This window comes from Sturnira hondurensis, unplaced genomic scaffold (genome assembly GCF_014824575.4).
Source record: "Sturnira hondurensis isolate 20B ecotype Veracruz unplaced genomic scaffold, ASM1482457v3 Scaffold0018525, whole genome shotgun sequence".
Classification (NCBI taxonomy): domain Eukaryota; kingdom Metazoa; phylum Chordata; class Mammalia; order Chiroptera; family Phyllostomidae; genus Sturnira; species Sturnira hondurensis.
The window spans coordinates 6,921,401-6,934,222 of record NW_028091156.1 but is presented as its reverse complement, the minus strand read 5'-3'; the positions used below and the strand labels follow the sequence as shown (position 1 = coordinate 6,934,222).

At 45.8% G+C, this 12,822-nt stretch overlaps 1 long non-coding RNA gene across 1 annotated transcript; it reads left to right on the top strand.

Annotated features, from left to right (window-relative positions):
- The first annotated feature begins 6,316 nt into the window (after positions 1-6,316).
- LOC119003200 (uncharacterized) lies at positions 6,317-12,230 on the top strand. Its single transcript, XR_005069896.1, has 4 exons — positions 6,317-6,420; positions 8,788-8,869; positions 9,871-10,033; positions 12,139-12,230. It is a non-coding gene; the product is annotated as an uncharacterized LOC119003200 (long non-coding RNA).
- The last annotated feature ends 592 nt before the right edge of the window (positions 12,231-12,822 follow it).

Sequence of the window (12,822 nt, the reverse complement as noted above, 5' to 3'; positions counted from 1 at the left end):
TTTTAACCCTTAGCGCGGTTGCTATGCATTTCAAGTCTGTGTGTTCCGATATGAAAAGAGGCATTTTATATTTCCGTGACTGAATCCACTTAACTCACAAGCCTGTCATTTTGTTTGGGTAGCAGAACAGTGAAGCTTGCCAAGCCAAGATAACATCACTTTAGTTTAAAAGCTCTCTTTTGGTTAGCCAGTCAGTCCATTTTCTAAGTTTTTTTATTTATTGATTTGAGAGAGAGAGGAGAACAAGGCAGAGAAGAGAGAGAATCATCAATTTGTTGTTCCACTTACTTATGCATTCATTAGTTGTATGTACCCTGACTAGGAATTGAACCCACAACCTCGGCTTATCCAGAAGACACTCCAACCAACTGACCTACCTGGCCAGGGCTGCTCAGTCCATTTTTATTTTCTCCACCCTCTCCTCCATTTCCCGTGTTCCCTGAGCAGCATGTGGGTCCTAGAGTGCAGCCTCCTTACCATACGGGGCCTACAATGGTCTCTATTTCATCTATGGTGCATTTCCATTTTCACTGGTCTCTGGGAGACATCATTACCTATCCGAACTTGGACATGGCCTTCTGGATCAGAAAGGGTCCAAGCAGGAAAATAAAAACCACTACCGTTTGAAATAGGAATTTGATGTACCAAACTGATTACCCAGGTGATGAAAGAGCTGAGGAACCAAATAGGGAACTTTAAGGAAATCTGAAGATCAACAACAACAGGAAGCTAGGGCCACTGGTAAGACAGAGGGACAAAAGAGAAAGCAGTATGGCCAGGGACCAGCAGGACAGTGGGCCTGTTAGCTGCTGGCACCTAGAAGCTGAGAGAAAACCCAAGCTGCATGGAGAAACCATGTTTCACTGTTCCAGCCCACAGCCTCCCCTGGAATACAAGCTGACAGTCAGCATTAACTCTCAGACACGTGCTTGAGGAAAGATGGCCCCAGGCCCAGCCACCGACTTTCTGCACAAAGAACCTCCAGCAAGAATTGCTTAACTAAGTCCAATGACCACCAGGAACCACAAAAAGTCATAATAAAAAATGTTTAAATAATACATTATTGCTATTTTAAGCCACCGATTTAGGGTGACTGGTTACACAGCAGCAATAACTAAAACAAGGACCTATTTTTGCCTTTGCAATGAAGAATTAGCTGCATGGCTTTTACATTACTAATTAAACTAAGAAGCCCTGTAAATAAGAAAACTTCATTAGATGACCTGCATGGACTCTTTTCACTCAAAACGAAGCCTTTTTGGTGATACAGACACGTAGCAACTTCTTCTGTTGCCAGGAACTGTGTGCATTGCTGGCAATTCAGAGACGAGAAATTCACATCTGGCACAAGATCCTCACAGTCTTCTGAAAAAGGGACACGTATAAATAACAAACACGGCTTAAAAGTTGAAAGCAATTAATTCCTCGAATATTGACTGACCACCTATGATATCATAGGCATTCGACGGGTATTCGAAACACATGCACATAATGCCAATGGGTTATAATAATCTCTGTGGGAGAAACCAAGATTCTTAGTAACGACGGCAAATTATCCTGGCAAAATGATTAGGCTGAACCATATGAAAGTGGTTTTTTTGGTAGGCCACAGAAAGATTGACCATTGATCATTTTATAGGAGGCCCATGGCACCAACAGGGTGATCAGATTTGGGGATCAGTGGGGATCAATGAACCCCTGGAAGGGCTGGAGGCAGGAAGGAGAAACCAACCTCCTATTGCAGGAAACAGCCAGGAGAGGCGCTGCTGAGCCAGCCACCACTGTGGCAGTGGAAGTTAGGAGAATGGCTTCCTAATGCCTCCTTCATCTGTGTCCCCCACACTCCAGATGGAAAGTTCCAGAAGAAAGCATCCATTGGACTGAGCTTAGGTCACATGACAACTTCTTTGCACATCGGATTTTTAGAGGAAGAACTTGGTTCCCTCAGTTCTGAGGTAGGTGTGGCCCTAGCGAGCTATCCTCTCAACAAGACCCCTTACACCAGGGAAACGCTAATTACACAAGAAAAACTCGTGTGTATTAGTTAGGCAGAGGGAGGCTGGGCCACCCCTTTACCGACCAGTGTTTATGTATTAGTTTACTAGGGCAGCTGTACCAAAGCAACGCAGACTGGGGGGCTTAACAGCACCAATTTATTGTCTCATAGTTCTGGAAGCCAGAAGTCCAAAATCAAGGTGTCAACAAGTCAGTTCTTTCTGATGGCTGTGAGGGAAGCTTCTGACCCAGGTCTCTGTCCTTGGTTTATGGATGGCTGTCTCCTCTCTGTGACTCTGTACTTTGTCAGTCTCTACGTCCGTATTTCCCCTTTGAACAAAGACACCAGCCATTTTGGATTAGGGTCCCGCCCTGAGGACTTCCTTTGAACTTCCATAAAGACTCAACCTCCAAATGAAGTCACGTCCCAAGGTGCTGGGGGTTCGAACTCCATCCTGTCTCTTTGAGGAACACAATTCAACCCATAAAAAGTATAGGGAGGAATGACTGATTATTCCTGTGGAAGTTCAAGGAATAATTAACTGTATTCCGAATGGACTTTACCAATCTGCCAAAAATAGAGAAAGGTGTGAAGCAATTCGACCAAATTCTGTTACCCAGTCTTCTTTGTGAGACATTTTGAAAAATCTGCAATTGTAGGGTTGAGCAAGACTCTCATACTGCACCCCGGCTGGTGTGGCTCAGTAGTTTGAGTGCCGACCTGGGAACCAAATGGTTGCTGGTTCGATTCCCAGTCGGGGCACCTGCTTGGGTTGCAGGCTGGGTCCCCAGTAGGGGTCATGAGAAGCAACCACACATTGATGTTTCTCTCCCTTTCCTTCTCCCTCCCATCCCCTCTCTCTAAAAATAAAATTTTAAAAAAGACCCTCACACTCTCATATGAATGGGTGCTCCAACTACCCCCAAGGATCCCAAAGTAGGTACATGACAGAGTCACCTGCAGAATTTTTTTAAATTACAGATTCTTCCGTTCACCCCAGGCCTACTGAATTAGATCATTTTTGGAGCTAGGAAGAAGATTTTACAGGAAAAAAAATCTCTTCCAGATGAACCTGAACCTGACACAGTCCAATGGCTGCATTTGTCAAATACTATCTAAACAAATAGATATATATTTATGAAAAAAATGTTCATAACAGGGAGACCCTTCCAGTGAGGGATCGTTCCCAGACACAGCAAATATGTGAAAGAGCATCGATCAGAAAATGAGTATCAATAATGTCATCCCCAGGGACTTTAACTGTCTTGGCTCCATCCTCTCCTAGGAGAGATGCTTGCCTATCTGTCTAGCTTTCTACAAACACATCTCTTTTTTTAAGGAAAAAAAGTATCTTTATTTCCATTCTATTGCGTGGTGTGGGTAGAGCTGGTTCTCTTGGGAAAATGTGAAATCTCAAACATGAAATGTTTAGAAGACCACAGTTTGTCATTTCCCAAAACAGATGTATCCCAGGACGAAAAGAAGAATGGTTTCCTCACATGACAGTGGCTGCGAGAATTTGAAATGGAAGTTTGGCAAGTGGCGTGGTCTGCGATCCGTCATCTCAACTAGACATTTCCTGTGGGCCTCTTTCTATGGGAACTTTCTCGAGAGTTTCTCTTGCAGAGAGGCCTCCCGTGGTGGCAACTTTCGATCATTCATCCCCAAGCTGATACAGAGTCCTGGCTTTGCTATTAGTCTCCAATCATTTAAGAGCGACTTAATTTGGCTACGTTTTCCAAAAATTGTATCAGTCACATCATTGATCAGTCTTAGGTAGCTGAGGTAACGTGTGTTTCTTCTTTCGATTATGCTCTGAAGCCTGTCTATGCATCATTGGTGAGGAGTGTTTTAGAAGCAAGAGAAGCATTGTCTGACTGTATGATTTACTGGGACATTTTCCCAATAAGGGTATAGTATGGGGTTCAAGGATCGGTTTTTCTCTGCCAGGTGCAGAGAAAAGCAGAGTGAATAAGCAAAAACACTGACTTGTCTTTTGCTCAGTATTGACTGCTCACTGGTCCACAGGAACCGGGTTGTTGCGATTTATTTCTAAAGACAACAGACCCTGCGTGAAAATGGGAGTGCTCGACCCCTCCAGATAAGGGGGCGAAAAATGCCAGCTCAGTGCTTGGCATGTAGGAGACGCTCTGTACGTTGTGGTGCTCTTTCCTCAGCTTCCCTGTCACATTACATCCTTACGTCACGGCATCGTTCTTAGTGGCAAGTCCCCCCACCCCCGAGCTTTCTTCAAACCCGTTCCAAAAACTTGGTTTGTTGGACAGCTATTACCTGCCCATCAGGCAACACCTGTGTATGTCGCTCATCAATTAGGAGGCTCACCCCAAAGTGAGCCCAGGTCTACAGAGCCTTGTCTGTCTTCAGAACTCTCCAATTACCCACTTATTTTGGAATGTTGCCCTGGTTACCGCTGGGCCAGAGTATCCCCAGAGTGCAACTGGCCGATGTCTGATGTTGTCAGGGGGGGAGAGGAGGTCTGCATTCCCTGGAGCAGAGGAAGGGGCAGTGCCCTGGCACCTGTTGAAACCTCGGCATTCTGGAAATTCATTCAGCTGGTTCCGTAAAGGGCACCTGCCCCTTACCATGGCAGAACCCCATTGCTTTTAAGGAATGTTTCGATAAAACACTTTCCAGACCACATTTATCCCTGTGCAGGACTATGTGATATGTGACAACCTTCTCATTTGGAGGCATGACTTGTGCCAATCCACACAGGCAATTAGACTTGACACATTCCATGGGCTATTGGTCAAGACTTCAAGAGACCAGGAAGAAAACCCATATGGAAAGAGAACCCATGGTTCTCTTAGGTCACCCATGGAGCCTTACAGTATAAACTTCCCTTTTCACTTGTAGACTGGGCAAACCCTGACTCCAGGAGACTCAAAAACAGTTTGACTTCTGTGCCCCAGATGGATTGCGAGCCATCAAGAAGGTCCAGGAGCCAGTGTGTTCCAGGAGGAGATGGACACAGAGAAAGAATCAGATTGAAAGGATGCTAGGACGATTGCTGGGCTGCGGTTTTTATCCGATTAACTTTCTCCCCTGAATTCCAAACCCCTAATCTACCCTGTTCTTCTCCTTGTAAAAATGGTTGGCTTGGGATGAGATGTAAGATGGTTTTTAGATGGTATGTAACCCCACCACCTTCTCAGAGCGCTGGCATCTGAATAAAGTGCCCACGAAGATTCAATCCCTGTCTCTACTTATCGGTGCTGGTGGTGACCGGCAACCTGAATGCTGACTTTTCTGGTTTCACTGATCCTTTGATTCCATGGGGAGAAGGGTGAGACTTTGGTTCCGGGTGCAGGTGGAGGTCAAAGTTCTCTCCTCTGCATATGCCTCATCAGCATGACTTGCAGTTTGGCATCTTGTCTCCGAAAACAGGCAAACTCCTTAAACAGGACAGCCCCGCGTTGAGCTGGTTCTGCAGTTACACTGCTACTGTTCTACGGACAAACAATTTTCACTGAGAAGGCAAAGCCACACAGCAACATCAAGAACCTAAAGCCAAGGAGCATCCCCCGTCCTGTAGAGCTAAGGAAGAATTAAATACACCCTTAAAGGCTCTCCATTTTTGTAAGGAAATGTAACAATTTTGTTAGGATTGCCGTCCAGCCTGGACACAGGGTTTTTGTTGCTGACTCTCTGAAGAGCCTGGAGGCCAAGGGATTTACATCTGAAAGGAAGGGGCGGAGCTTACCTGGGCAGGTTGCTCCGCCAGTGCACAGCAAGACACACAGCGAAGTGCCTCTAGGCTATTTGGGGATGAAAGTCAGTCTCCCCACGTCCCTTGCTTTGATTCATGGGTCTAATTCTCATTTGCCTGTTGCCTGGAGTCTGTAGAGGGTCTTGCTGTAAAACTATTCGTTACAATGAGCCTCTGCCGTCTCTTCCTAAAAACGAACCCACATCATCCAGGTTTCCGACTCTCTCCCCCTCTCATCTCCTGGAAGTCCCCTGGGCAAGGCAGGTGTGGCTGCAGTGTGTGAGACCGTGGCAGCTAAGGTGACCTTGTCTGTGGGTTGCCACAGAGATGGGATTCCAAACCAGACCCAGTTAAAGCCAGCTGAGGAGCTTCACAGATCACAGGAGGGTGTTCAGCTTCGAGCATAGTTTGGAGATGACTCACCACCAAACGCTTCCTGAAAGAGACTCGCAGCCTGACGGTAACATTGGGGGGACAGTGGTTATAGAGCCAATAAACAACAGGAGGGGTGAGTGCTTTGGCTGTGGCCTTTGTCTCTGGACCCCCCCCCCCCCGNCAGAGATGGGATTCCAAACCAGACCCAGTTAAAGCCAGCTGAGGAGCTTCACAGATCACAGGAGGGTGTTCAGCTTCGAGCATAGTTTGGAGATGACTCACCACCAAACGCTTCCTGAAAGAGACTCACAGCCTGACGGTAACATTGGGGGACAGTGGTGATAGAGCCAATAAACAACAGGAGGGGTGAGTGCTTTGGCTGTGGCCTTTGTCTCTGGACCCCCCCACCCCCGTCACCCCGCCTTTTTTTCCTCTTGTTCAGTTTTCAAATCTTCTTTGTCCCTTAACCAAAGGCAGATCCTGCAAGAGACTGCTTTCTCTCACACCCTCAGGGCTCTGCCACTGTCCACGCACTGGCAATAAACAGCCTCTCCAGTACTCAAGGGCTTTCCTGATATCTCCCCCAACCTCTGCCCCTCAAGCGGAACCCTCTGATCCGCTACGTTCCTTCCAGCAGTTCTGTTCTGTTTGTTAACAATTCAGAGGGCCTGTCCTGGCATGAGTGGAAATGCAGAGGTTATTTGCTCTGGTCTCCTTCCACTGTGTATGTCCCGTTTCCGTGGCCGGCCGCCGGTTACCTAGGATATGGTCAGGGAGGCAACGGACTGGACAGGGAGCTGGACTGGATTCCCCAGAAGTCTGTGCAGCAGGGCTTCGTGGTCCGGAGGGAGGGTGCCCTAATCGAGGGCCCTTCTGGACTTTGCTCCCTCCACATACACACCCCCGCTCTGGCTTTTCCCGACAGGCTGTACACATTTCTATTTCTGCCAACCACTAGGCTATGGACCCCTCGGAAACCACGGTCCTATGGGATTTTGAACAGTGTCCATCACTCTTCAAATCACACAAAAGGCGATTAATATTTGTTGGTCAAATATAAGCCTAAAGGAACACCAGATCTGTTTCTTTGGAGTTCGAAATAAACTCAGCATCTTATAGGCCGATGGTTTTGTTGAAAAATAAAACTGGCACTTATCCATTCCCCTGTCGTGTCAGGACTTTTTAAGACCTATTGACTTCTTCAACTTTCTCCTGTGAGATGACTGAGTTCAGGGAGATTGAGTCATTTTGCCTAAAATCTTCTGTTAGCAAGCGCTCAGGCAGGATTTGGGGCCCCAGTGTCTTGGGTTTTTTTTTGTTTGTTTACCCTGCTCTATCCCGCCCCCTCCCCTCAACGAGGCTGCAAGTGCTAACTCTGTGAATTAAACCGGGAAAATGTGCTTTTTTAAAAGAGTCATTCAAAGAGCGGGCATTGAAAAGAAATGAACGGCTACAGACAATTTTAGCTTTGTATTATGGAAAGTTTCAACATACACAGAAGTAGCAAGAGTAGTATATTAATGCTCATTTCTATGCCCTTTGCTCTTCCCCCCACTGGCTGGATATTTTTTTAAACGAATCCCAGAGAGCAGGGTGTCCACTAACCAAGACTTTAAAAATCATTAGCATCCTGATGCTCCTTCTCCAGAGCAAAAACAGACTCAGACAATTGGGGTAAAAGCAACCAGAGATCTTGATTCTCTCCAGGGGCTGGCCCCACACCGCAGTTTTTCTTTCCTGAGGAACAGGACCCACAGTCCCCATGATCCTCAGACCCCTCTAGTCCTTTAGGGGGGACATGTGCCCTAGATTAGTGGCAAACAAAAGCCCCATTAACGTGTGCTCGATAGTTTTACTTTGAGCTGTAGTTTGCTTGTCCCTTTAAGGCGTGTTCTACATCAGCACACATGAGTTCAGCATCCAAGTCCTACTACTTTCTTTTCCACGGCGAATTGTGCATGCCTTGTTGGGGAAGGGGGCTTTTTCCATTCTCTTCAACGGCCTCTCTGTCCACTTCTCAGAGGCTGGCTGTTGGTAGTAACCACAGGAAGGGTAACATCCACTTACCCTTGGGAAAGTGGATGAAAAGGGCAATTTCCCATTACACCGCCCCAGAGTTCAAGACTGCTTGGGAGAAACAACCAGCCTTCAAGTGCTCCTCCTCATAGTTTGGGTTACGATCTAAATTAGAGATGGTGGCAGTGAGGCAGTGGGCGGGTGTGTGTACGGATTCGCCAGACCTGCCCCATCTGAGGAGGGGACAGGAAGTGCACGTGCCCCCGAATGAGAACCGGTTGGGTATCTGTTGCTTTATATACTTCGGAATGTCAGGTCTAAAAATAACCCCCGCTTGGAACCCTTGTTGTTTATCGGTATCCTGGGTTTTCCCATTCTTAAAAATACCCTGACCTGCATGTGAAGACTGAGTTCCAAAGGTTAATGCTCCTAAATCTGAAGGGAGTGGTGAGCAAATTCTTTGTAGATCAGTCCAAGAATAGGTCTTAGAGCTATTCTAGTGGAGACCATAATGTGAGTACGGTGTCTTCTTTTTCTATTTTTATTTTTTAAAAAATAATATGCCATCGTTTTTCAATCTTATTTTTACTGATTGATTTTAGAGAGAGAGATAGAAACACTGATTTATTTTTTTCCACTTACTGATGCGTTCATTGGTTGGTTCTTGTAGGTGCCCTGCCCAGGACATCAGAATGACGCTCTAACCACCCGAGTACCCAGCCCGGGCTCGTCTTTTTCAAAGGAAGCAAATGGTAATGGATGAGGAAGGAGAGGATCCAAAAGGAGAGACGGATAAAAGGGTTTGGATCAGAGGCAGCAAACCCAAGGCCACCCAAGGCCCTCGGGCGGAACCGGCCCTCCACCTTGTCCCGGGCGGTAGCACCAAGCTCCTTGCCCCTAGTTAAGCAGTAGTTACATTTACACAGTCCTCAAGTTACCTCCAGCCCTTTGAAGGTAACCGCACGGTTGAGGTGGCCCCCGGCGAAAATGAATTTGACACCCCTAGATTAGACAAAAGAAAAATTACCCTTTACATTTGTCTACAGCTTAAAAGAATCATTGCCTAGAAATGGTTTTGAGAGTAGAGGGGAGAAGAGATTGTGGGATGACATTCTGCCCACAATGACATTTCCATCTGAAGCTTGTCCTGGGTACCCTGAAAACCAGAGCTAAGTGAGCATTTAAAAGCAAAAAAAAAAAATCTGCTTTCCACTCTGACTTTTTGGACTCAGGAGATTCTGGTTATTTCCCCCACATGCAAGGACAACAGGCCAGGCCAGGCCCGGCTTGCCCTCTCTACGCAGAATTCTTTTTGTTTCCTGTTTCGGGCAGAATGACTGGTGACCAGACTTTCTGGACGAGGTTGTTTTTACACTGCTGCCCCCAACCTGCTTGAGTCCAGACGAGGAGTAAAGTGAAAAAAAATTAAATTGAGCACAACCAGGCTGGTAAAGGTGTCAGATCCAGTCCAGTTTCCTCTCTGAATTAATTGCCTTTCTCCTTGTCCCTCTGTGCTCCTGACCATCACCCTAGGCCCAGGGTTTACTTCCAACCAACAGCCAACCCTATTTCCTTGCAGTACCTGTTGTGTGAGTGCATGAGTGTGTGAGTGTGAAATAAAAACAAGCAACATTTTTAAGCAGTGTACATCTGAACAAGTTGGGAAGGTCAACTAGGTTTTGTTTTTGTTATTTTTTTTTTGAAAGGATGTATTTCTGTATGACTCACACTGGGCCTTCTCACTTCCTGCCAGGATTATTACAAAATGAACTTGAAAGACAATAAGCCTGTTGAAGACTTCAGGGAATATTGACGGGCCTGCTGCAGAGTCAGGCTACAGAGTCGATGCCCCTTCGCCATTGGGCCTTTCCTCGGTCTGCTCCAGAGGTGCCAGCAAAGTCCCAAACGGTGCAAAGGTAACAGCTGGCTTCTTCCCAGCTGGCTCTGTACATTAGGCATTTTGGGAAAACTAGAGGCTACCGGTGATGACTGGAGACTTTTGTTCACGTGCATCCTAATGCGAAAAGAAATTGTGGGATGGGTTGCCGTGACATTGTTTATGGCAATTGTTATTTTTACAGGCGTTTTGTGATGGGAATGTACTCTGTCTGAACTTCCAGTTCTCAAGCACAATCGTATGCAGTAAAGGGGAGCTCTCTCTGGCCCTCAGGCCTCTTGTTCCCGTATCAGGACTCCATGATATTTGCTCTGGTATCAGGACTCTAACCCCATTTGTTCTGAGGTTGTAACTGCTTCAATGACCTGGTCCTCAAGACATTTTCCACCCACTTGTTTGAGTTTCATGCCAACCAAGCAACATTCAGAGTAACAGCCCAGATTCTCAGCTACTCAGCACATGGACAGGGATGTCTCAGATGGGAGGGGCAAGCAGTCTGGACAGTGGACATAGGATATCCCCCATAATAAATGAGCACATTGACCTTTTGGTTTCTCCATTAATCTCCTGTGGGGAACTCAGTGTGTGAGTCTCTCCCCAAGCTGCTGACTCCATCTAAGGCCATTGTGGGGCTGAAAAGCCAGAAGACCAGACTGGTCTGACTCACTCACCGAAGCAACACCATGTAGGAAAATGCTTGACCAATTGCTGAAGCGCTTTTCTCCTGTGACCCTTTATTTTGCCTCTAACCTTTCTCTCCAACTTCAATGTATCCTTGTAAGAGTTCAGGTCTCATCCCAGAATCTGGAATTACTCATTTTTTTTTACCCCTGAAGTCCTTTGAAAATTCCACTCATCTTTTATTTAGAAATATTCTGGTTGAAAGAAAACAAGAAACCCACATGCACCTTCCTTTTAATAAAGGAAACTAAATGGGAAGGTCACATTGCTCTTAGAACTTTTTATAGGCCTGGCAATACTGGTTACATTTCATCATTAAAGAACGTGTGACAAGTCACTGGGACCATTTACTGAGGGTTTCTCAGGGACAGACCAAGAATAGCAAAAGGGCTCTTTTCTAACAGACTCTGTGGCTCGACTTGATAGTCCCGAGAACAGCTAGGACTAATTAGAAATAACTTACAGCTTGTATTAGTTACATTTGAGTATTTGTTAACAAGCGCTTGTACGCACAACAAAGATGGATTTCAACTTGATTCATTGCTCTAGCTCTCTTTGCATGTTCTGCTCCATCTCTTCATTTAAATGCAAGAGTTTCTTTCTTGTGGAATGTCATTAATTAGCAGAGGAAGTGGGGATGAAAATACCTTGAATGGTCCAGCTAATTAGAAGCCCAGTCATGAATGCTGGAGCCAATGTGGCTTCTTAATAAAAAGAAAACACTCCAGAGCAATATCATGCAGTTTATAAATTCCACTGAACCACTGTACAGATAAACAAGGCTACTGAATCACACAACAAATCATCTCACAATTAGGCCACACAAGACCAGCTGCCTTACAAAGGAGATGTGAGCCAAAGAGAAAAACTTTGAAGATAAATATTGCCATATGTGAAAAGAAAAAAAAAATTTTCCCAACAAACCTTCATTGCACGGAGCATCATTTTGAAATGCTATTTGCCTTGGGAATAAAGGATTTTGTCTTGTGACCCGTGACTATTGTAAGCGTTCTGCTTCAGTTCAGGGGATAGGGTTACGGATTTGATTGGAGACCAGCAATGTGGACCTGGGAACATGGGAGATATACCTCTTGCCTCATCCATTTCTTCTTTTTCCCCTCATCCCGCTTGCATGTGTCATGACTTCACATATACAATCAATTCTCCATTAATTGATTTGGATTGTCCACTTTGTACCCCGCATGCAGAACAACGTTAAATACAGGCTAGAAGGATGGGTTGTTGGATATCCCCAGGGCAAACACTCATTTGAGCATTCGTTCAAGTTCAATGAGAAGACTCCCTGAATTTGATGATCTATTCCAAAACCAAATATTAATGCTCTTGGCTCCGCTGCAATTCTCAGATTATCCTTACGGGTGACAGTAACTGCAGTTCTTAGATTATTCTTGTCACCACTTCCTCCCATTTTATGTTTTAAAGCCCCGGCAGCAACTGCATTTCCAACTGCATTTCTCATTTATGTCGAATACCTGCCAGGCTGGGGTAACCACCACAAGGATACCCAGAGACATTTTCAGGATGCCAAAAGGAGCTAGAAGAGCCCAAATGGGCAGCCTCGGTTGCCATGGTGAAGCACGGGCAGTAAAAGTCACCAGTTTCTCGAGATGTCTCACTCCAATTTCTTGGGATGTCTCACTCTGCTTTGAATACTGTAATCCCTGTACGTGCAATACTTGGAGAGCTCTTTGAAAGGAAATCACTCCACCTTATTGCTATTTGTGACATGTGGACAGGCCTACAGCCCTTTCTTCACAGGTGTGCCATATTTCTGCTTCTGGGGGGGTCTTCCTGTGGGCCGGGATGGGTAAATAGTAGCCCAATCAGAACTGTATACACGAACAATGTCATATTGGCATTCCGTTTCCTAAAAGAAGTTCTTCCCCACCCCCCCACTGCAGCCTTTACAAAGTAAATGCTTTTCTTTCTTTTTACTTTCTCCCTGTAGATTCAGGAATCAAACCTGCCTGAATCAAATGCAAACCTCCCTGAGGAAAGGGCCACCAAGTGTATCCGATAGTTATAGTTTATGACATTTGTCAAAATAGGATGTGGCGTGTTTGAAGGATGGTGGTGGCACAGCATTCTATTTTTAAGCAATTACCA